The sequence below is a fragment of the Sapajus apella genome, unplaced genomic scaffold (genome assembly GCF_009761245.1).
Source record: "Sapajus apella isolate SASKATOON/1434 unplaced genomic scaffold, GSC_monkey_1.0 scaffold52, whole genome shotgun sequence".
NCBI classification, from domain to species: Eukaryota; Metazoa; Chordata; class Mammalia; order Primates; family Cebidae; genus Sapajus; species Sapajus apella.
The window spans coordinates 16,587,734-16,612,568 of record NW_022436992.1 but is presented as its reverse complement, the minus strand read 5'-3'; the positions used below and the strand labels follow the sequence as shown (position 1 = coordinate 16,612,568).

Genomic DNA, 24,835 nt, shown 5'->3' with positions numbered 1-24,835 from the left:
GTAAAATGGACCTGCACATTTTAAAAAATGTTTTGTTTTGGATCTTGGAGGGCCCAATGGGCTAGTAAAGGAGAGGAAGGGGATGGAGTGTGAAGTTGGTAAAAGTGGCGGAAGCTGGCCCGGCATCCTAGAGGAGCAGGAAGAGAGTGCGTGTTCCACTTTCCACTCTTCCCCACTATTCCACAGGGTCTGATGGAGAAGAGCAAAGGGATCTCTCGTTCCTAGGAGAGGGCCTGGGCCAAACTTTTTGATGGAGACAGCTGGATAGTGAGTGTCCAGGCAGACAGGACTGAGGCTTGCCTTATAGAAGATTCTCATCATTCAAGTGAGCTGCAGAAGCAGCAGCGAACCAGCACTTCTGAAGGGAACACCTGAGCACAGCTCATTCTTTCCTGATGAAGCTTTGTTCCCGAGGGGTCCTTGCAATTAATAATTCTCTTTCTGCCAAAGAAAACTTGGTTCCTGCATATTTACTGTGAAGGCACGTGATGACACTACAGTACTCCAGGGAATCATCAAAATCTGTACTAAAGATCCAGAGCAGAGGTGGTGGGTTGCTGAGTGACTGCTGACAGAGGCAAGGTCAGTAGGGTCCTTGCAAATATCAGGGTCTTGCTATTCTCCAATGAGGAGGAGGGAGATTCCAAATAAATGATGGCTATCACCCAGACCTCTTCCCCACAATGCTCATGCAGAGGGAATGGGGCAGAAGAACCACTACCTGCCTAGCCACTTACTTACCTCTGATACTTGCTTTTATCCTGTGTGTCCCACTCCAGCACTGATCATTAACCTCCAGGTGCTCTAGGATACAGCAGAGAGAGTTGCTGGCTGCACTGCGGGGAATAGGGATGCCAAAAGCCTGTGGAAGCAGGTAACATCATGTGGCCTTCCATTCAAATCCTATCTGGTCTCTACTTCTATGAGATTTGAAGAACAGAAAACACAAGGCTTTTTGTAGGGCCACACACTTCTCAGCTAGCCTTTGAATGCAGAAGCCAGCTGAGAAGCTAACAGTGCTCCTGACCAAGGCCAGATGCCCAGCTTCAGGCCTCAAGGCTCTCTGTAGCTTCCCGGCTTGTGCATGTGCCATTCACATCTGCCACAATAGCCTCATATCACCACACAAGCCAGGCATTATCCATCCACCTGGGTGGTAGTGTCAAAAAGACTTACTCTGACTTGCTTTTCCTTACCTGCCACCTATTTTGGAGCTAAAAGGCCAGAATCCTGCTTTCTATGTTTTATACAGATGGAAGAAGCTCATACACTTGGCTCCCAAAACACCTCCCTGACACTTAGATGTTCTTTAGGCCTGCCGTGTAGGGATGTCTAGATCCAGATGAAAAGGCCACAAGTTTACTCAGGACTGGGTGACTTCATTGTCTGAGGCCATTTTCCTGGCTCCTGAAAGTTATAAATGGTCCTCAGTGCAGGCCTTCCCCAGCTTCACTGTCCCTCCAGCATTTGGTCCTCTTACTTCAGCCATGTTTACACTGCCCATCCTGAAGGCTCAGACTTCATCTTTCTTGCGCTCTGTGGAAAGCCTCTTCTCTACTCACTTGAACTGGAACTCCATGCATATACTTAAGGTCTTCAAAAAAAGAGCCCCTATCCTGATTGCCAGATTCTAGGGATATGGACAGCTTTTGCACTGGAGGGTGGTGGCAGCTGGGCGGGGTCTGGTTAAAGGGTGCTGGTTTGGTGTTGGCCATCAATGCAGGGTCACATGGATATGGTAGAGAAAGACTCCTATAGCTTTTGCAGTTCCCTTTACTGTCAGTAGGTGGCAAGAGAGCCTAGTGGCCTCTAGCATAAATGCATTTACATCAGTGTCTGTGTATGTGTCTGTGTTTGTGATTTATGTTTGTTTTATATGGATATATATGTATATATAGTTGTTTATATGTATGCATACATATATGTAATTAGATTTGCTATCTATATTTATTTATGAATAAATATGTTGCATGGGCCAAGAACCAACTTCCACTTACCCTGTAAAGTGATGCTGAAAATCAACCCACAAAGGGCAGATTAACAGAAAGAAAGGCATGCATATTTATTAATGTGTATGAGTCACACAGAATATAAAAACTCAAAGGCAAGATGGCTGATGCTTTTATAATATCTAAAGGTCACAGCAAGAATAGGTGCTTGGATAATGGCATCTGTACATTGGACTTCACATATCAGGTCATTTCTTCTTCTGCTGTTTGAGAAAGTTGAGCCTAGGGCTCTCTGTAGCCACCAGATTGCACATGGGCCATTCACATCCACCATGGTGACTGGCCTCACCCCACAAGCTAGGCCCTAGTTAGGTGACAGACATCATCCATCCACCTGGGGTGGCAGTTTTCAACCATCTGCCACTGACCTAGTTTTATTCTCCTGTCCTTTACATTTGAGTGCACAAGAGTTTGTTAAGTCAGCCTCTTGTTTTCCCTGCTTCTTGTGCTTATGGCAAGGACACAGGAACCTGGTATACTGTGTGCCTCCAAGTTGATGTTCTTCAGGGCTGCCCTGTAGGATTCTCCAGATGCAAATACAACCAACCAGAACAGACTTACCCAGGACGATGTAGCTGTCAGCATCTGAGACTACTTACCTGGCCTCCAAAAGGCCCTAATGGCCCTCAGTGCAGTTCCACCCTGGCCTGGTTCTCTCTCCACCCTCTACCATCTGATGCCATCCACACTTGTGCTGCCCCTGCCCATCCTGAGGGCTCAGACTTAACCATTTTTCCTCATCACCTTGGATATTCAAAATAAGAGTGCCTGTCCTGATTGAAAAGTTTGGATAGTAGATAGCTTTTCCATTAGAGGGTGATGGGCCTTGGGCTAGCTCTGGTTAAAGACACTGTCCTGGTGTTTGCTATCAGAATAGGGTCTGGAAACTGCAGAAAAAGACTCTTGTGATCATTTCGGATCCCTTCACTGACAGTAGGTGACAAAAGGACCCTCTGGCCCCCACTATTAATATAACTGCATTTGTGTTATGTATGTGTTTCTGTTTGTGCTCTTTGAAAATTATGTTTGTACATATATTAATATGTGTAGTTATCCATATATAATTTTATATATACATATATATATATATATATATATTCTGCACAACTCCAGTCTCACTCAGTTATCCCTCCTCTATATGTCCAAGTTCTCTTGTGAGCATCTGCAAGTGATGCCATACTCTTTCTCAATTGACTGATGGCCAGTCTCCGAATGGTGGCTCCATATGTTATGTGTAGCTGTTTGCTAATGGCCCATACCTATAGACAGCTGGCCTGGTCTTTCCAGGCCCCTTACTAAGAGTATTGTGTAAAACCTTAGAGCTTTTGAAAAATAATCGGACTTTTGGCTAAAGGAAATGAAGAAACTGCCCAAAATCTCATCAGTTAGAGGAAGCTCTCTGTGCCTAGATTTTCTGACATGAGATAACAGCCTGCATGGCTTATCCCAGCCCACAACTGTGTGCTCTCAACAGCTTCTGTTCTAATCAATTGTTGCTCTCTGAAATTCCAATGATGTGCTAACTTAGTTAATATCTCCTTTCTAAATGTGAGGGCTAAGGAGTTGGCAGTAATTCATATAATAATTAGTTTGAATCAAATTACTTTCTTTTGGAATAAAGCAAGTCAGGCCAGCCACTCTGAAAGAAGGTGAGTTTTTGTTTGGAGTCAGAAAGTCCATGCTTTTGGAGGATAAATCCTTTGGGAAAGGGGATAGAGTAAAACCAGTCAAGAGAGATAAGGTGAAGTGTTCAAGGCAGCTCTATATGGAGGACAGGGATAGGGATAAGACGTAGTAAGAGGGGAAAGAAGAACTTTTGCTTTTTCAAAATATTCCTAGGCACTGTCCTAATGTTGATACCAATAGTATATCCATACCATGGGATATTCTGCAGCCATTAAAGAAGTAAAGTAGATTTATGGGAAAAAAGAAAGTGTACCAAGACAAGTATGCCTTCTCTCACCACTCCTATTTAACATAGTATTGGAAGTTCTGGCCAGGACAATCAGGCAAGAGAAAGAAATAAAGAGTAGTCAAATAGGAAGGCAAACTATTCCTGTTTGCAGATAACATAATCCTATATTTAGAAAACTCCATCAACTCAGTCCAAAAGCTTCTTAAGCTGATAAGCAACTTCAGCAAAGTCTCAACTTACAAAATCAATGTGCAAAAACTGCTAGCATTCTTGTATACCAACAACAGGCAAGCAAAGAGCCAAATCATAAATGAAGTCCCATTTACAACTGACACAAAAAGAATAAAATATCTAGGAATACAGATAACAAGGAAAGTGAAGGACCTCCTTAAGGAGAACTACAAACCACTGCTCAAGAAAATCAGAGAGGAAACAAACAAATGGAAAACATTTCATGCTCATAGATAGGAAGAATCAATATCATGAAAATGGCTATACTGCTCAAAGTAATTTATAGATTCAATGCTATTCCCATTAAGCTACCATTGACGTTCTTTAAAGAATTAGAAAAGACTATTTTAAAATTCATATAGAACCAAAAAAGAGCCCAAACAGCCAAGGCAATCCTAAAAAAAATAACAAAGCTGAAGGCATCATGCTACCCCACTTGAAACTATACTACAGAGCCACAGTAACCAAAACAGCATGGTACTGGTATAAAAACAGACACATAGACCAATGAAACAGAATTGAGAACTCAGATATAAGACCACACATCTAAAACCATCTGATCTTCAACAATCCTGATAAAAACAAGCAATGGGGAAAGGACTCCTTATTTAATATATGGTGCTGGGAGAACTGGCTACCCCTATGTAGAAAATTGTAACCCCTTTCTTTACTCCTTATAAAAAAAATCAACTCAAGATAAATTAAAGACTTAAAGGTAAAACTCAAAACTGTAAAAACCCTAGAAGAAAATCTAGGTGATACCATTTAGGACATAGACACAGGCAAAGATTTCATGACAAAAATGCCAAAAACAATTGCAACAAAAGCAAAAATTGACAAATGGAATCTAATTAAACTTAACAGTTTCTGCACAGCAATAGAAACTATCATCAGAATGAGCAGACAACCTACAGAATGGGGAAAATTTTTTTGCAATCTCTCCACCTGATCAAAGTCTAATATCCAGAGTCTACAAGGAAACTAAACAAATTTACAAGGAAAAAAATCATTAAAAAATGGGCAAAGAACATGATACTTCCCAAAAGAAGACATTTGTGCAGCCAATAAACATATGAAGAAAAGCTCAACATCACTGCTTATTTGAGAAATGCAAATTAAAAACCACAATTAGATACCATCTCATGCCAGTCAGAATGGCAATTATGAAAAAGTCCAGAAACAACAGATGCTGGAAAGGTTGCAGAGAAAAAGGAATGTTTTTATACATGCTGGTGGGAGTGTAAATTAGTTCAACCATTGTGGAAGACAGTGTGGCAATTCCTCAAATATCTAGAAGCAGAAATACCATTTGACCCAGCAATCCTATTATTGGGTATATACCCAAAGCAATATAAATAATTCTATTATAAAGATACATGCACGCATACATTCATTGCAGCACTATTCACAATAGCAAAGACATGGAATCAACCCAAATGCCCACCAATGATAGACTGGATAAAGAAAATGTGGTATATATACTCTGTGGAATAGTATGCAGCCAAAAAGGGAACATGATCATGACCTTTGCAGGGACACGGTTGGAGCTGGAAGCCATTATCCTCAGCAAACTAACTCAGGAACAGAAAACCAAATACCTCATGTTCTCACTTATGAGTGGGAGCTGAACAATGAGAACACAAGGACACGTGGGTGGGGAACAACACACACTGGGGGTAGGAGAGGGAGAGCATCAAAAGAACAGCTTATGGATGCTGGGCTTAATACCTAGGTAATGGGTTGATCTGTGCAGCAAACCACCATGACACACGTTTACCTATGTAACAAACCTGCACATCCCACACATGTACCCCTGAACTTAAAATAAGTTGGAAAAAAAGTGCACAACGACTGCATGCTTCCATTTCTGTCTATAATTTGAAAGGTGATATATGCATGCATACATTAGAGTATATGCAGAGACTATTTCTGGAAGAAATGTTATAAATAGTGACTTTGTCTTTATGGAAGAAGCCTGGGGATAAAGGTCTGAGGTAGGATTTTTTTTTCCAGGAGCACATTTTTAATTTGTATATACTTTACTTATAAATTTTTTAAAAACTAGTTAAAGGTTTTCTAGGATTACCCTTACCTTTGAGAGAGGTGGTGTAGAGGAGGGGACTTAGGGAATCTGAGGAGTGAAGAAATAGATAATCTGTTTGTCTTTCTTTCTTCCAAGAAAGCTCAGGGCTTGTGTATCCCCGGACTCCTGTGGTTTTGGAGCCTCAGCTGGACCATGGTTCAGTAAGCTCATCTGGGCTGACCCAGAACTGAACTACCATTTGTAAACTCTTTCTATGGGAGAAAGGCAAATGTTCCACAGAACATATTAAACCAAACTGCCTTCATCCATCCTTTCTCAACTTCTTATTAGCTTTAAAAAAAAAAAACCCTAAAATAAAAACAAAACTTCAAATTTAACCTAGGAGGCCTGAGCCATCCATATTCTAATTCATTTCCTCAGCAGTGAAAAAAACCCTATATGCATTTCTGTAGTTGGCTACCTTCTGGATATTTTGTTTGGTTTATTTATTTGAGAAGATACCCTCTGTTTTGCACTTTCTTTTCTAACTAACTTCTATGGTTTTGTTTTGAGGAAAGTTGTTGCTTTTTCCTTGCTTGCATGCCTGGTAGAGAGCTATTGGCATTTGGTGCATATCTGTTCACTTGGTAAATTAAGGGTGGACACCAAAGCAGATAGGTTACTATAAGTTGTCACAGGTAAAACTTTGGTCTGAGAAGACACTGTAGAAGAGATTTCAATCTAGCACAGTGCTTCTCAATTGTGGCATTATTGACATAATTCTTTGCTGAGATACTGAGATAATTCTTGGTTGTGGACCACTGTCCTGTGTATTACAGGCACTTAAGCAGCATCCCTGACCTCTACTCACTAAATGCCAATAAGAACCACTAGTTGTGACAATTTAAAAAATGTCTCTAGGTGGTGCCAAATGTCCCCTGGAGCAAAACCATCCTATTGACTAAAGGAATTCATTCAGGATGGTGGCAAAAAAGTAGTAGAGAAAGTTTATAAAAAATAGTCTCAAACCCTTTTGGAAGGCCTAAGGATCTTTTCATAGTTTCAGTGAAAGTCTCCACTGAAAGCAGCCTAAATCCCCCTTACATTTAGTTAATAAGTAAAGCAAATAGCTAGGGCATGTGGGGGAGCTTACCTAACTTGTTTACTCATGTGGTCTTAAAACTAACCTTTGAGCTGGATGTCATCCCTCTCGGGGGGAGGTTGACCAGGGATATAATCCTCTAGTGGTGTTTGCTTTGGGCACTGGAACCTGTGCTTTAATCTTTCACTCTAGTGGTGTTGACTCAAGCCTTTGTCAATTAAACTTTACTAAATAAATGTGAGTCTCACTGGCTGGTGGGGGCTGGTGGTTGCAACTGTTCACAGCACTCTCCAGGGTGCCTATAAGGCACCTGGTCACCCTCAGCCAGACTGGCAAACCATAAATCTGTGTGTCAGTGTACTTAATTCATCAACTCAACTTTATTGTTGAGTCAGGGTCTTCAGGACAGGTACCCACAGGTGGCGACCCTGACAGCTGACAATCACCAATTTAGAGTGATTTTGGATTTTCTATTCAGTGTCCAGAAATTGGTCTCTATGTTGAGATAATTCTTCAAATACTGGAAACCTAGAGATGTGACCCAGCTAAAGCTTCTGAAAACTTACATAGTGTCTTTGTGAAGAATTAGAAAAAGTACCTGGATAAATTAGAAAAGGGCTAGATAAGGAAGGTTAGGCCAGGTTTCATTCTCCATTTCTCCTCTCTTATTCCTGCTGTGTACATGAGGTGTTCTAAGTCAAGGGTCTTGCCGTGTTGATAGAGAACAGGTTCTTGGAGCCAGTACCCAGGTAGGGGATGAAATGCAGACTTGATGGCCTTACCATTAAATCAGCTATACCATGGCCACTTCCAAATAGTGTAACAAGAAAACATTTCTCATTAATATGGAAAAGGAGATTGTCCCTAAGAATGTATTCATTTAACAAATGTTTATTGAGGACCTACTATGTACTGGGAGGAAAAATGCTTCCCTCTACCTCTTTGCCCCCTTATTTCTGCCTAAAGTATTATATTTCTGTGTTTGGTATTATTTCTTTTTACATTTTTCAGAATCTGTCTTACTAGCACAGTCTTCTTCCCCGCCCCCCCCCCACCTCTTAATTGACTTCTGAAGGGTCAATTGCAATTAAAAGGAAGAGGAGTGATGAGAGGGATGGCTTGAGTTTTCAGAATGTTCCTTAGATGTGTGTCAGGGCTCCACAAGTGCACATCATGCTGGGCTGCATTCTGGAGGCCCTCCTTGGCTCTGACTGTATTTATAAGTTATTCTACAGTGTGCTAGCACATCAGTTGCCAAGGGAGTTTGTAGAATCTGCTTCCCTGGAGGTATTCAGAAATACAACAAGATGGCAATCTCCATGATGATTTCAGTGCAGTCCTGCTGATTAGAAGGGACAGGCTAGATTTTTCTGTCAAGGTTTGTTTCATTCTTGAGTGTCTTAGATGGAAGAGTTTGCTTTTTGGTGCAGGAGGGAGGGACATAAAGTGAAACTCTATGATGTTATTGGCATAGCACTACACACATCCTGGATATTTATGTTTATGTATTTATTTATTTTGAGATGGAGTCTTGTTCTGTCACCCAGGTTGAAGTGCAGTGGTGCAATCTCAGCTCACTGCAATCTCTGCCTCCTGGGTTCAAACAATTCTTCTGCATTAGTCTCCCGGGAAGCTGGCCCGCCACCATGCCCAGCTAATTTTTGTATTTTTAATAGAAACAGTGTCTTGTGATATTGGCCAGACTGGTCTAAAACTCCCAACCTCAAGTGATTCACCTGCCTCAGCCTCCCAAAGTGCTAAGATTACAGGTGTGAGCCACCACTCCAAGCTCATCCTGGATAAACAGAGAGTAAAACATACCGTTTTCATGCTTTTATTGTTTTCAGAGTACTTCGTTGTGCCATGTGAGGGCCTTTTAGGTCCCTATGGCACAGAGGAGTCAGTGAGGTACAGAATTATTTAATTATCAGTTAGAGTGACAGCCTGGCTTGACACAGAGCAGAAACAGTGTTCCTAGATGTCTGTTCTCCAAATGCACGCTCTTTTCTCTTGACCCTGTTGTTTCTTTGTGTTTGCGGTTTTTGCTCTGTCATGTAGGGCTCATAGAGTTATAACAATCTGGGGAACCTATGTAAGATAAGTATGTCCTATACAACTTTTATACCAGGCATCCTATATTTTATCTGGCCATCCTGGCCCCAGGTAACCCTATGGAAGGAACTTGTAGGTCCATTTTACAAGGGAAGGAACTGAGGCGCAAAGAGATTAAATGACTTTCCCACAGTAACATCTGAGATGGAATGGCAGGCACCTGACTCCAAAGTCCCCACATGGTCTTTGCTTGTCTGGGAGATGGAGCTCCAAGTAGAACTGGTTAAGGGGTTGAATGCATTGGTGGGAGATGTGATGAGTTTGAGACTGTATTGGGAGCATCTGGCACATGGTGGCCATCAACCAGTTTTTAGTCTCTGTCTCCCTTCCTTCCCCTGCATCAAATTGGAAATTTCCTTCAGACTCTCACACAGAGAGTCCTCTACAAACACACTGAATTGCAGCCCCCATAGGAAAGCAGAAGGAAGAAGGATGATGTTGGATTAGATCCTGCCATGTGATTTATTAGGACAGTCTGAGGTCTCAGACAGCTCACAAAGAGGCCCTGGAATGCAGCCACAGATCCCTGGAAGAGACTTTACAGGTACCCTGTTGGAGAGTGGAGAGTGAGAGGGATTGTCTCAAAGAATAGGAGCAGAGATCAGAGACAACGCAAACTTGAAAAGTCAGAATGGGTAGGACCTGGGAAGAAAAACAAAATCTTACCTTTACAATAGCTTCAAGGACCACAAATTTAAGGGTCTCCAGAGGCCTTAGGAGAGAGAGAGTCAAGGAAGTGCTGGTCCAGGATACAACCCTTTCAAAAGAAACCATGCCTGTGGTCTCACTGCTGTGGGCAGTGGTGGTGATGTCAACGTTTGCTCTTCTTGGGCTCCCTCCATGCCAGTGAAAACATGGAAGAACTTTTACCTGTCCAGAAGGAGGGGAAGTCGAAGGAAGGAGGGAAGAGGATGGTCCAGTGCAGGCACAGCCTGTTTGGAACCTTCTGTGCCTGCCTGGACTACCCTCTTCCCTCCTTTCTCCTTCCTTCAGCTGCCCCTCCTTCTGGACAGGTAAAAGTTTCTCCCATCTCCTCCTGGACTTCCTCATAGCTGTAGGCTTCCATTTTCCCAACCTCTATTATTCAGAGGAGTTCAGTCCAGCCATGTCTGTGCCAGAGCTTTGATGCCCCACCTAACAGCCACACAAAGGGCCCTGCCATGAACAAGGCCTCTCTCACTAAGAAGCCTTAATTTTTTAAAATAGTCATGCCTCTGCCATAAAGTCAGTGTTCTGGCAGCCAGCCACTAAGCAGAACCTACTAGATTTCTCTAAAATAGATACTGAGTCCTCCTTCCTCAACCATGGTCAAGTCCTAAGGTTCCTTCTCAAAGGCAGGCAGTCCTGGGTTTTACGGCAAGAAGTACTTCCCATGTGCAAGGTGCTCTGGGGGAGGGCTAAGTATGGAGGGCCATGTGTGCAGCTCTTTAGGATTTCAGGTGAGCTGCCTTTTCTTGCAGTTTAAGAAGAAAACAGCCAGCCATTCCCTCCTTGTAATAAATGCATTGCATATTTGAAGACAGTAGTTAGGTCATTCTTTGAGCTTTCTCATCTCCAAACAAAACAACTGTGGCTCCTATAATCTTTCTCTGGAAAATTGTAAGGCCCATATGCAGAGGAAAAGCAAAACAAAACCACCTGATAATGAAGGCCTCCTATCTCTAACAATGTCTCTTTTGAAACACAGTCTGCACTTGAGTCTTTAATTACATGTAAATTCAGTAGCTTCAAGTGTCTGAGTCAGTGGGAGAACAGGTGCTGCTCATCAGGCCCCTTGGAAGTGCTCGTGCTGCAAGGCCGGGTGTTTGCACTTGGCAGAGGCTAGGATTTTCCTCTCTTTGGATTCATTTTGGAGCATTAAAAGAAGCATCCATGAGTGACCCAGGAGCACAGTCGGCTGACACTTCCTGCCCAGTTCCCCTGAGGGTAAAATGTGCCTCAGGGGCCTCCAGAGAGCGGGCAACCTGCTGGGAAAGCTGCCTTCAGCCTCCACAGAAGCCACCAGGACCAGCTTCCAGATGTCCCTGGTGGAGGCTGGCAGCCTTACCCTGCAGCCAGTGTCTTCCAGGGGAGGGTCCTTGCTGCTGCTGACTCAGGGAGAGGTGCCCTGCTGAGCACCTGCCCTCAGTGAGGGTGTTCTGATGACATCAAGTTTCTTCCGTGGTTCTTTCCAAGCTCCTTTCCCACATTTGCAGTGTGTTATCTTGGTGATACAGACAGGAGGCAAGGAAATACTGGGTAGAAGAGAGCACTTCCCTGGGAAAGGCCACACCCTCGAGCCTGGAAACCAATGGCCCTAAGTGGGAACAAGCATTCCTGCTTTCACAGCCAAATGTTGCCTTTTGCAAGAACAATCTGGCCCACCACATCCCTATCCTGTGGCCGTATAAACCTAAAGCTCCACTAACAGAGGTACACAAGAGTAGAAGAGTGGAAGAGCAGCATGGCAGCAGAGTGGAGTGGCAGAGAAGGAGAGAAGAGAAGGAGCATCTGAATGTTGAAGGGAGTTCGGCTGGGGATGGTCAGAGAGGAGACTGGCCACAGCATGACTGAACTCCAGGGGATGATCATCTTCCCACTCAATCCCCTTTCCACTCCTCATTTATCCCACTGCTAGCCACCTCCATCACTCAATAAAATCCCTGCATTCATTCACACAACCTACAAGTGTGAGTGACCTAATTCTTCCTGGATGCTGGACAAGGACTGAGGTACCAAGAAGGCAGGATATAAAAGATTGTCACCCTGACTCTTCACTGAGCTGGTTTAACACTTTCTATCCATGGACAGCAACTGCTAAAAGAGCATTAATTGTAACATACCCCTAGATGCTACCATGGGGCTGGAGCCCAAAAGTGCTCACTCCAGCTGCTGCACCTACCCATCTGCATGCTCCCCCTCACATAAGGGGTTTGAGCAGCTGAGCAAACAAGACATACCCCATCACAAGTTCTGCAAGGGAGTCAGGAAATTTTCCCCTTTCATGGGGAAACCCAATGCTTTAGTCCATTTGTGTTGCTGGGAATACCTGAGTCTGGGTATTCATGAAGACAAGACGTTAACTTGGCTCGTGGTACTGAAGGCTGTATAAGAAGCATGGCACCAGCATCTGCTTCTGGTAAGGACTCAGGAAGCTTTTAGTCATGGCCAAAGGGGAGCAGGCATGTCACATGTGAGAAGGAGCGGGAGAGAAAAGGGTGGAGGTGCCAGATTAAATATCCAATTTTGCAGGAACAAGTAGAACAAGGCTTAGTACTATAGGGAGGGCACTCGGTCCTTCATGAGGGATCCTCCCCTGTGACCCAAACACCTCCCACCAGGGCCTACCTCCAACATTGGGGATCCCATTTCAATATGAGATTTGGAGGGGACCAACATTCAAACTGTATCACCCAAGGTTAGTGCGTTTCTCTGTCTTCCAGTTTTGCCTGCCATGGGCAGCTTTCCCATGAGCCAGCTGTCTTTTTGGTGTCCAGGGTCACTTTCTTCCTTCAAAGCCCAGTGTTCAGATATTAGGATGAGCTTCAGGATTGGTGAGTCACAGGACAAGCTCATATAAGTGCTTAAGCAAAGACAGCAACTTTTTTAAAATTAAAAAAAATTATTCAGACAGTGCCAGTCATTCTGTGTGTCATCCTAGCTATGGCCCAGGGTGGATGCAGAGTGGAAGGTAGAGGAGTGCATCCCTCAGTCTATCTGTGCCTGTCCTTCCTACATGATGCTGAGGCCAGGAGCACCAGGATTTTCCCCAGTGGGAGTCACCTTTAAGGAGACATAGTTTTGGCCAAAATAGCTCTTAAGTACAAGTCTTCAACTGATGCCCAACCAAAGAGAAAGCAACCTTTTCCAACAGTGAACAAGAAATTGGTTACGTCTGCTTTTCAATAGCAAGGGAGTGGTGCTTCCATTAAGGTGTTCAAGAATTTTGACTACATGACAAATGTGCCTTGGGAATGTGAAAGGAAAATAAATCTTGGAACCACAAAGTCACTAAGCTGAAGGGACAAGTCAAGCTTGGAACTGCTTAGGGCAAACCTCCCACTCATCTATTCAAAGTCATCCCTCTGAGGCTCATCTGAGACAAATGCCTATCTAATTGCTTTCTCTGCCCTATTGTTTATGTAAAAATGTAGATTCACTGAGCGAGACTAAATTGTATATTCAATGGAAGGTTGATCGAGGACTCAAAATATGAAAGCTTTTGTCTCTTATCTACTTCTAACCTGGATGCCCCCACTTTGCGTTGTCCTACCTTACCGGACTAAACCAACGTACATGTTTCACTACTACTGATTGTCTTGTCTCCCTAAAATGTATAAAAGCAAGCTCTGCCCCAACTACCTTGGGCACATGTCATCAGGACCTCCTGAGGCTGTGTCACAGGACCAGCCTTAACTTTGGCAAAGTAAACTTCCTAAATTGGCTGAGCTCTGTCTCAAATATTTAGGGTTCACAGGAATAATTTCAGGCACCCCAGGGAGAGCTGCCTCTACTGTGTGTCTCCTGGCCTGGTCTCAGACTAGACTGTAAGCTCACTCATTTTTGTATCCCCAGTGCCCAAAACTGTGCCTGGCACTTGAGGGCCCATAGAACATATTTTTGGCTTTAATAGTTTAATTAACTCATTAGTGATGCAAAGTCCCAACTGTATATTTACAGATATTTATGTGTGCACTACATTATGGGTGCTAAGAAGTAGGAATTCAAAGAAACAAAATCATGCTTTCCCTCCTCAAAATGTTTATAAAGCCACCAAGAAGACATAGACACATCAAATATAAATAAAATACAAAAGAATGTATCCTGAAGTGCCAAACATGTGTTCACAGAAACAAACTTTCTCTTGCCAAATTTCTGTTTTCTAAAGCAGTTTTTCCTAAGATTCTCCCTAATCCTAATTCATTGCCCCTGAAAAGAATAACCTACATTCTCCACCTCTTCCCTCTGTTATGAAGAAAGTTATATAAGCATCTAGACCCCGCTGGGTTATTGAGTAGTTCACCTGCAATTCCCCTATGCTATGTGCTTTAAAATAAATTTGTATGCCTTTTTCTCCTATTAATCTACCTTTTGTCAAATGGTTTTTCAGCAAATCCTCTGAGGGTGTAGGAGTTTTCCCTTGACCTCTAAAACATAAAACTTTATGAAGGGTGATTTTAGCTAAAAAAAAAAAAAAAGAGAGAGAGAGAAAAGGAGATAAAAATCTATCTCTTTACACAGCAGGTCTTAACTGAATTTAAAAAAAGAAAGAAAGGAAGGAAGAAAAGAAACAAAAAAAAACTACTTCCTTAAAAAACTTCGAAAATTCTGTAGTTTGACAGGGGAGAGTTGAGGAAGTTGGATCCAATGTGTTCCTTTTTGTGGCTGGCCATGACCAAGTAGTGCAGGATTGTCCTGATGCCTCTTACCTCTGAAATGGGTCAGCCACAGCCTGAGACATGGAGCAAGTGTCTTGGACATGCTGAGCGGCCTCAGCTTGATTGGAGACTCCAGGTTTGGAGGCTACTCTATGTTCTGACCATCCTCATTATTTAACCAGAAAGGACATGCCCAAGCCTGCAGCAGGGTCTGACAGCTCCTACAGGTTAGAAAGAGATGGGGTCCATGAGGGTCCCAAGTCCAGTGACTGAAACAACCCCATGGCCCCAGAGACAAAATTACAGCTCAAGTCACCATGTTCACAACTCTAACTTCAACATAAGGCTCCCTCGATCATCTTGCTGTGAAATAGGTGAATAGACGTAGTTGGAAATTCAGTGGCTACGCATGAGTACCCGGTAAAATCATCAATCACCTCAGTTTACCTGGACAGAGAGGCTTCCCAGGAGGCAAAAATTTGGGTTTTAACGCCAGGAAAGTCCAAGGCAAGCCAGGCTGAGTTGATCACCCTCGCAGGGACCTAGTTCATTCAAGCAACGTTATGAATAATCAAAAGGTTTTAAAATCATATGGCCCTATTAGATGTTTGTTTGTTTGTTTGTTTGTTTGAGACAAAGCTTCACTCTGTAGCCCAGGCTGGAGCGCAGTGATGCGATCATAGCTCACTGTAGCCTCAAGCTCCTGGGCTCAAGCAATTCTCCAGCCTCAGACTCTCAAGGTGCAGGGGTTATAAGCTTGAGCTGCCACATCTGGCCCAATGTATGTTGTTAATAGGGTGTCAGATTGTTTGCCAATGAAATTATCTGTGGCTGAGATGGGAGCTGCAGCATTAGCCTGTAGGCAAGCCTTCCAATTTAGCCAATCCCTAGGGCCCTTTTACCTCAGCTGTCAGTTTGGTTGGTGATGGGCAACCCAGCAAGACCTTTGGGTTGTAGGGCTTGTATTAGCCAAAGTCATTGGCAGAACACCCCCTTGGAAAGTCCTACATGGCTGGACCTTTATCATGGTGATCCTTTGGCAAATCCTGCTCTCCATGGAGACACCAAGACCCCATTTTTACCCAACACATTTACAAATATAGCCAGGAAGGACATGCCACACCAGCACCAAAATATTCACATTGGCCATCACTGGGCAGAGGAATGTTCCAAGTGATTTCTGTTGTATGAGTCATGAAATTTCTAAAATACTTTTAAAATTTCTGTAGTTTGTTATTTTTATAGTGAGATTAAAAAAAAATAATAACTCCCTGGAGTCAAATAAAATAAGAAAGTGAACATTTTCCAAAAACTATACATCAGGAAAAAAGTAAATAGGTGTTTTTGTGCATGTCTGTGCTCACATATACGGGTACACTGGGTATGGTGTATTTGGAGTCAAACTTCTTAAAGAACACCTCTGCAGCCTTGCTCTCTCTGCTTCCTTTCCCAGGCGCCTTGCTGCTGGGGCTTAGTTACATTTGGCCAGCAGTGGGCTCTGGCAGGCTGCTGGAAGGCGGGTGGAGGAAAGACACCATTGTTGAGTTGACTTCTGGAGGAGCACTGGCTGCAGGAGGCATCTCCCGACTCCAGCAGCTTAGCCATCCCCACCCCTCATACCCATGGGCCAGTCCGACTGCAGCCAGTCAGCGCAGCACACTCCTGGGCTCAGACACCAGGACCTCCTGCCTTGTGCTCCTCCAGTTCTAAGGGCTACACTGATTTCCCACGGTCATTAATCTCTGGGTTACCTCTTGTCCACCTTTGTACTTCTGTCTTGAAACCTATTTGTCATCAGGGCCCTGAATTAAAAAAGAAAAAGCAATCTTTTCATTTTGAGGTCACTGCAGACTCAGCCTGGCTAGCTCAATGTGTAGCATCCTCCTTCTTGCTTTTCCATCTGCAGTCCTGTGTGGCTTTAACGCATTTTGCCCCTGGCTTTGTTTTCTGCCTCCCACAGAGAGCAGGTGCAGGTCATAACAGGAAGCATCTGGCCTAAGGCCAGCTTGGCTGACCCTGAGGCAGCAAGTGCCTCCTTCAAGCCAGGACTCCTCATCCTAAAACCTAATGCCCTGTGCTGTGCCTGGCACTGAGGTCCCCCAGGGGGCAGGATATGCCTATAGAAGCCTATTTTGTGCACCTGAGGAGCACCTCTTAGACCTGAGGCCTCAGGCTACACCACCACCATAACCTTGACTCCAGGCTGTCTACCCTGGAGGACACCTTTGGAAAATTTAAACCTTTATTTTCCAGATAAGGAAATAAAAAAGCACAAGCAATGAGAAGAGACGTGTCTAAGGTCACACAGTGACCCTCCTTAACCGCAGACCCACTAATTTGTTTTTCATGTATAAAATTTTGTCATTTCAAGAGATTATTTACACCATATGTAACATTTTAGGATCACACCATATGTAACATTTTAGGATCAAATTTTTAAACTCTGCATAAACAGATCCCAGGCCTCCTGCTTCCTGATCCAAAGCACTTTAAGGAAAGAAAAAAAAAAGCAACCTTCTTATTTTGAGGTCATTGTAGACTCACACATAGTTGTAAGAAATAATACACAGAGCTTCTGTGTACCCTTTGCCAGTTTCCCTCCATAATAACCTTGCAAAACCATAGTACATCACAACCAGGATATTGACATTGATACTTTCCACTGATTTTCAGATTTCCTTGTTTTACTTGTACTCATTTGTGTTTCTGTGTCTGCATATGCATATTTAGTTCTACACAGCATACAGAATAGGTTTGTGTATCCACTACAAGATGCAGAACATCTGCTGGGCACGGTAGCATGCACCTGTAGTCCCAGATGCTCAGGAAGCCGAGGCAGGCACATCATTTTGAGTCCAGGAGTTCTGGGCTATAGTGCGCCACGCCAATCTGGTGTCCACACTAAGTTAGGGGTCAATGTGGGGATTTCCCAGGAGCAAGGGACAAACAGGTTGCCTAAGAAGTGAACTGGTCCAGGTCAGAAACGGAGCACGTCAAAATTCTCGCCCTGATGAGTCATAGGATTGTACCCATAATAGTCACTACACTCCAGCCTGGGCAACATAGCAAGATCCCCATCTCTTTAAAAAAAAAAAAAAAAGAAAGAAAAGAAAAGAAAAATAAAAGATGCAGAATATCTCCTTCTTTACAGGGATCCTTCATGCTGCCCTTTTTCTGCCAAATCCACTTCTCTACTGTTCCTCCCCTCTTTAACCCCAGACCCACTAATTTGTTTTTCATGTATAAAATTTTGTCATTTCAAGAGATTATTTACACCATGTGTAACATTTTAGGATCACACCATATGTAACATTTTAGGATCAAATTTTTAAACTCTTCATAAATCTCTGGAAATTTGTCCAAGTTGTATATATCAGGAGTTCATTTCTTCTATTACTGAATAGTCTTCTATGGGATGGATGTGCCCCAGTGCGTTTAACCAGACAAAGGACATTTAGGCTGTTTCTAGATTGGGGCTATTACAAATAAAGCTGCTATGAACATTTGTGTACAGGTTTTTGTGTGAATGGAAGCTTTCATTTCTCTGAAATAAATAAGTGCCCAGGACTGCGGGTGCTGGTTGTCAGCCTATTTTAGTCATTCTAATAGGTATGTGGTATATCTCTTTGTGGTTTTAATTTTTATTTCCCTGCTGGCAAACGAAGTTCAATATTTTTGAATGTGGCTCTTAGCTATTTGGTTATATATATATATAACCATTTAGACCCTTTATCCACTTTTTAATGGAATTTTTGTCTTTTTATTATTGAGAGTAATAATATTATTGAGAGTAAGAGTTCTTTCTGTATTCTAGATACAAGTCCCTCATCAGAAATATGCTTTTCTCCATTTTATAGGTTATCATTTCACTTTTCTTGATGGTATCCTTGAAGCAAAAAAGTTTTTAATTTTGGTAAAGTATATTTTTTCTTCTCTGCCATCTGTATTTTAAGGCAAGGTCCACTTTATTTTTTTCTTCGGTTGCTGAGACTTTTGCCATCACACCTAAGCAACCTGTGCCTAATCCAAGGTCATGGACACTCCTGTTTTTTCTCCTAAGACTTTAGTGGTTTTAATTCTCACGTTTTACATCTTTCATACATTTTGAGTTAGTTTTTGTATCTGGTGTGAAGTAAGGGTCCATCTTCATTCTTTTGCTTGTGGATTTCCAGTCATTCCAGCACCATTTGTTGAAAAGACTATTCTTTCTCCACTGGATTGTTTTTGCATCTGATATGGTCTGGCTGTGTCCTCACCCAAATCACATCTTGAATTGTACCTCCCATAATCTCCACTTGTGTGAGGGACCCAGTGGGATATCATTGAATAATGGGGGTGGATTCCCCATACTGTTCTTATGGTAGTGATTAAGTCTCACGAGATCTGATGGCTTTATAAGGCAAAACCCTTCTCACTTGGCTTTCATTCTCTCTCCTGCCTGCCACCAATGTAAAATGTGCCTTTCACCTTCTGCCATGATTGTGAGGCCTCCCCAGCCATGTGGGACTTTGAATCCATTAAACCGCATTTTCTTTACAATTTACCCAGTCTTGGGTATGTCTTTATCAGAAGTATGAAAACAGATTAATACAGCATCCTTGCCAAAACTCAATTGACTGTGAATGTGGTAGGTTGTTTCTAAACCCTTATATTCTGTTGTTGTGACGTCTACACTTTTACTAATACCACTTACTTTTACTGTATTGATTAGTGTAGCTTTGTACTAAGTCTTGAAAGTAAGAAATGTGAGCTCTCTACTTTTGTCCTTCTTTTTCAAGGTCAAAATCATTTGGGCTATTCAGGCTCCTTTGCATTTCCACTTGAATTTTAGGGTCAGCTTGTCAATTTCTCCAAAATTGCCATTTCCCATTGGCATTTGCTAGGGATTGCATTCAACTGTAGATAAATTTGAGAAATACAGCCTTCTTAATATTAGGTCTTCCAATCCATGAACAAGGATTTCTTTCTATTTCAGAGTTTTTAAATTTCTTTCAACAGTGTTTTGTAGGTTGCAGTATACAAATCTGCACTTTTTAATTGATTTGTTTTTTCTTTTTGATGCTGTTTGCATGAAATTGTTTTCTTAATTATTCTTTTGGATTGTTTACTATTAATGTTTAGCCAGCAATCACTTTTAATAGGCCTTTGATGAAAATCATTTGCTTTAGATGGGGGGGGTCTCACTATGTTGCCCAAGCTGGTCTCAAATTCCTGGGCTCAAGTGATTCTCCTGTCTTGGCCTCTCAAAGTTCTGGGATTACAGAACAAGGTTAACTACTATACCTTGCCAACATTTGGTGCAACTGCAAACTTAATTAAGGAAATATCTTCCAACATTCTAAACTGCCTTTATAAGTTTAATATACTCATTTTCCTTTTTAATTATGTCAGTGGTCTGACAATAAATTGGTTTTTAGTCTCTTAAATGAGTCTTTGTATAAAGTAAATTAAATTTGATATATGATGAAATTTATATTTTATTAAATATTCCAACAGTTTGTTAACTTAGATTTCAACCTAAAACCACAAGTCTAAAGCAACTATGCAATTACATGCCAGAGTCTAGGTCTCAAATCTCTAACATATTATCTGCAGAAAATTTCAAATGTGCCGACTTCTTCTGAACACCAAGACATTAACACCTAAACCTTCCTGAACTCATGCAAATTCTTCTGAGGTTAGCATGTGTGTGACTACTGGGAAGGACAATTGCTATCCCAGTTGCCTGCAGAACTCGTTGGCAATTTCACTCACTCACCTAAGGAATAATCTAAAAGTCTTAATCAGTAACTGTAGCTGGTTCAAGCAAATAGACTTACACACAAAAAAGTATGTACATAAATGCAAGCCCAGGTTTCTCATTAAGTTTTTTAAAAAGCCTTTATTTTGATGTGGCATATCAATTCCACCTTTAATACCTCCCCAATACCTTTGAAATTATTTTTAACATAATTAAATGCATATAGAAAGGTAATAAATTTTTTCACGAAGCCCCATATAATTATCCTACTTTATTCCATTGTGCAAAAAAATTGTATTATTTTCTATGCATTCTATGATGTGTAAAAAGATTGGGAAGTAAAATATAAGAAGGTTTTACTGCGTCAGGCTCTTGAGCCATATTTCCTTATTTAATTCTCACAACAGAAGGCAAAAAGGTGAGTGAACTGCCCAGGACAAGCCTCTGACTCCTAACCAGCTGACTTTCAAGAGACACCTGCCAAAGGAAGAAATGACCTATGTCTACCATTCACACCTTAGAATGCATTTATTTCTACAGCATTATTTCTACTCTGCATGTGAAATGAAAGTCAAGCGTTTCATGTAGGCGGCACTAGTTAGAGATGCCTAAGAGGTTGACTGTTTTTTTGCTGTGCAAGTGGTTTGACCTGGGGCTACAGAATACTCTGGCCTAATTCAGAGCTGAAAACACAGATGCCGTGGGCCCAGGAGTCCACCTGCCTTGGGTGTTGTGACTGTACTTGGGCAGGAGGGGAGCCAAATAATAAAAACAGAAGAAGCCTGGTACATAGTAGAACCTTCTTATATTTTATTTACCTCCTAACCTTTTACACATCATGGAATGCAAAGGAAACAATACCTTTTTTTTTTTTGCAGAGAGTGGTACCCCAAAGTGGGGGGGTATTCGGGGGAACCTTGCTGATCTTGCCCTCTTCCTGAACACATGGGAAATATTATCCATTTGTCACACAAGCTGTCTGAGGACACAGTTGCCTGTGAGGTCAGGGGAAGAGCCCCGTCTCCTCTGAACATTCCCCTTGGTAGCACAGGCCCTGGGCGTTTCAGCAGCTCAGACCTAAGCCAGAATGCAACCTCCTTAGTCACCCACTCTGTGAGCTGTGGGCTGGCAGCCTGACCTCTCTGAGCCCAGTTGGGTGAGGAATCCTGCCCAGGGCCATGGTGGGGTGGAGGGATCAGGTGTCATGTGCCTGGCACATCCTGAGTTCTACCTCATGTTCTTTCCCTCACCCTCCATGATCCCTCAGCTGAGCTGGGCCCAAACCTTCATCCCAGGGAAATGGGACCTAGTGACCAACTGGGCTGTGCTACCAGAGGCACCTTTGAAATGAGCCCATGGGAAGCAGTAAGAAAGCAGCAGGCTATACTTGGGGAAGCACCCATCCTGTCTACAATTGCTCTACCTTTCTCCATGGCTCCTTACCTGTCCCACTCCAACAGAGGTGGCCAGAGGCAGGAGGGCTCCCCAACAGTTCCTACAAGTGTTCCCTGCAGCTTCCAGCCAGTTCTCACACAGTGACAGCTGTTCTCCTGGCTTTTGCTTGGGGTCTGAGCCCAAATGCATATATCCACATGTGCAAATTCAGGCTGTGCTCCCAGGGTGGGCAGCACCCTGTGTGTGTGCCTGTGAGTGTGTGTGTGATTGGGAAGTAAACTTGTGTGAACTATGCAGGCTGTAATTTCCAAAACTAAATTTGGCTTTTTTTAATGTGTAAGTTATTTACATCAAAGAATTTTAAAGAAGCATCAAAATGAAATTATGTTATAGTTTTAGTGGATCATGTCTGAAAAAGAAAATCTTTTATTCTGTGAAACTGGATTTCTAAAAAATTCCAGCATTCTCCATAGTTAAAGGCACAAGGCAAGGACAAATTCCGGCCATGATCAGATGCAGGGGGCATGGGCAGTAAGAGTGAGAAATGGGGTTTGGGGCTCAGTTCCCCAGGACCTTGACCTCCCTCTTTCTGGCACCCCTGTTTGTCTTTTCCAGTGAATGTGAACCCCTCATGGGCAGAGGCCATTTCTCATTTATCCTAGCATCCAGTACCCAAGGCCAAGCCTGGCATGAGTAGGTGGCCAGCAATCTGTCAAAAAGTATTTAAGACTGGGTCCTGATTCTGTCTTTTGTCCCCTCCTTGGGTTCCCAAACTCTCCATATTCTGCTTCTTTACATTTAAACTGACCCCCAAACAGGACCTCCCAGCCTCCTTGGAGATATGGGCTCCATGTAGGAATGATAGAGGCCAAGGTCTGAAGCCTTCCCCCAATGCCGGCAAGCTGGAGTCTGCTCAGAGCTTGCAAGTCATCCAGGAGAACCCTTGGATCCTTCAGAGATATGACCTCTAGGTCTACAGGGTTCTGAGATGGCAGCCCTAGGGCCAACCTGATCCAGAAGTCAGCACTCCCTGGGGGACGGTGAGGGTGTCATCGAACATCTGCCACATCTGCTGACAAGTAGACACCCCAATGGCCATGGAGAAAATGTTCATGCAAGGGCTTCGATCTCCAAGGCTCTAAGAACACTGCTATTATAATAATTACTAAGCCTAATAAAAAGTATAATTATCTCCATATATATCCTGATGTGGACCCAAAATGGCAAGGTTTAGTTCTTAGTGAATTCAAAGTACACAGATTCTCGAGAGGACACAACCACCAAAGAGAATCAGGTCACCTCCCTGCAGTGGCCAAGCTCCCAGGTGGCCAGTGTAGGCACAAGGATCTGCCACTCATGGCTTAAATCCCCACCTTACTTAGAGCTCCCCATTCCCTGCAGGAAGTCACAGCAACAGCCAATCCCTGAGGGCTGGACCCTAGCCCAGGCCCTGTTGCCAGTCATCAGCCAGCTGGTTGCTGCTGTGCCGGAGCCCTTCCTCATGCTGTTCCCAGTGTACTCCCCCACCAAGCTCCCTTCATCCTCCAGAGCTCCAGCAGGATGATCCTAGACCAGAAGGACCCATGTGCTTGACCAGCAATCATTCTGGTAACTTTCAGTAGGTCACACTTGCTAGGAGGCCCCAAATAAGTCCTTCCCCTCCCCTTCGCTCCACTTTCAGCTGGGGCCAGTGACCCCTCACCCTAAGAAGTGAGGCCTCTAGGTCTGTCTCATTCCGCTCCTGGCCTCCGGGTTCTTTAAAGCGCCTGTCCCAGGGCAGACATGCATGCCACAGAACTAATGTTTCCAGCTTGGGCTGAAACCAAACATCATAGCTGTCCCAGCAGGCACCTACCCCGAGGTTTGTACCCTTCCCAGAAGATCTCAGCCTCTGCCACATCTGTGTCTCCTGAATCCACACCAAAGGAGCCTGATTAGGAAGGGACCTCAGGACAGGGCACGGATGGATGCCTGTAATCCCAACACTTTGAGGCTGGTAGATCACTTGAGGTTGGGAGTTCCAGACCAGCCTGACCAACATGGAGAAGCCCCGTCTCTGCTAAAAAGAAAAAAAAAAAAAATACAAAATTAGCTGGGTGTGGTGGAGCATGCCTGTAATCCCAGCTACTTGGGAGACTGAGGCAGGAGACTGGCTTCAACCTGGGAGGTAAAGGTTGCAGTGAGCCGAGATCGCACCATTGCACTCCAGCCTGGGCAACAAGAGCGAAACTCCCATCTCAAAAAAAAAGAAGAAAAAAAAAAGGAGGCATTTGACTCGGGCCTCATGACCTGCCCTTTCACTGCATGAAAGTGGCCCAGCGGTGCACTCTGCCCCTCTCTAGGAGGTTGTAGTGACCTGGGAGGGCCTTGGAGGAGATCTGTGTATGTCCATCAGTCCACAGATAAGTAAACTGAGGCACGGAGAGAAGGACATGTGCCCCAGACTGTGGGAGTCAGTTTCTCGCTGGGGAAGCCCCTCCTCGGACCCAGGGGCAGAATTTCAGCAGCAGGTGGAGCCAAATAACAGGGCCCAGGGTGAGAGAAACACCTGTGTAAATTTGTCTTCTAGGGCCTTGGAGAGGGAGGGTGGGAGCTGGGGCAGGTCAAGGTGGCCCTGGAAGCTTCTAGAGATCTGGATACATACCAGACAGCAGCGGCTGATGAAGGAAACCGGTTGGCTTTGAACAATGTATGGACAGTCACGATTCTTCCCCTGCAGCCCTGAGACCCCAACGTTCCTAGCCATGTTCCCTCAGCTGCCCCGGGAGCCGCCAGCCTGAGCCGGTGTCCCCCTTTCGCGCAGGCATGCCCTAGGACGCTGCGAGCGCTCAGTGACCAGACCGAACAAAAGGCGCTTCAAGCTGAAGTGCTTCTTCCCTCTTCCAGGAACCTCCGTTTCACTCCTGCGCCTGCGCGTGACGCCTTCCTGGGAAGATCAGGAGACCACGCTT

General features: G+C 43.6%; 1 long non-coding RNA gene across 1 annotated transcript; it reads right to left on the bottom strand.

The window, feature by feature from the left end:
- Positions 1-7: 7 nt before the first annotated feature.
- Positions 8-24,835, bottom strand: LOC116526947. Its single transcript, XR_004258324.1, has 3 exons — positions 24,529-24,835; positions 6,248-6,286; positions 8-920 (listed from the first exon to the last, which is right to left on the bottom strand). It is a non-coding gene; the product is annotated as an uncharacterized LOC116526947 (long non-coding RNA).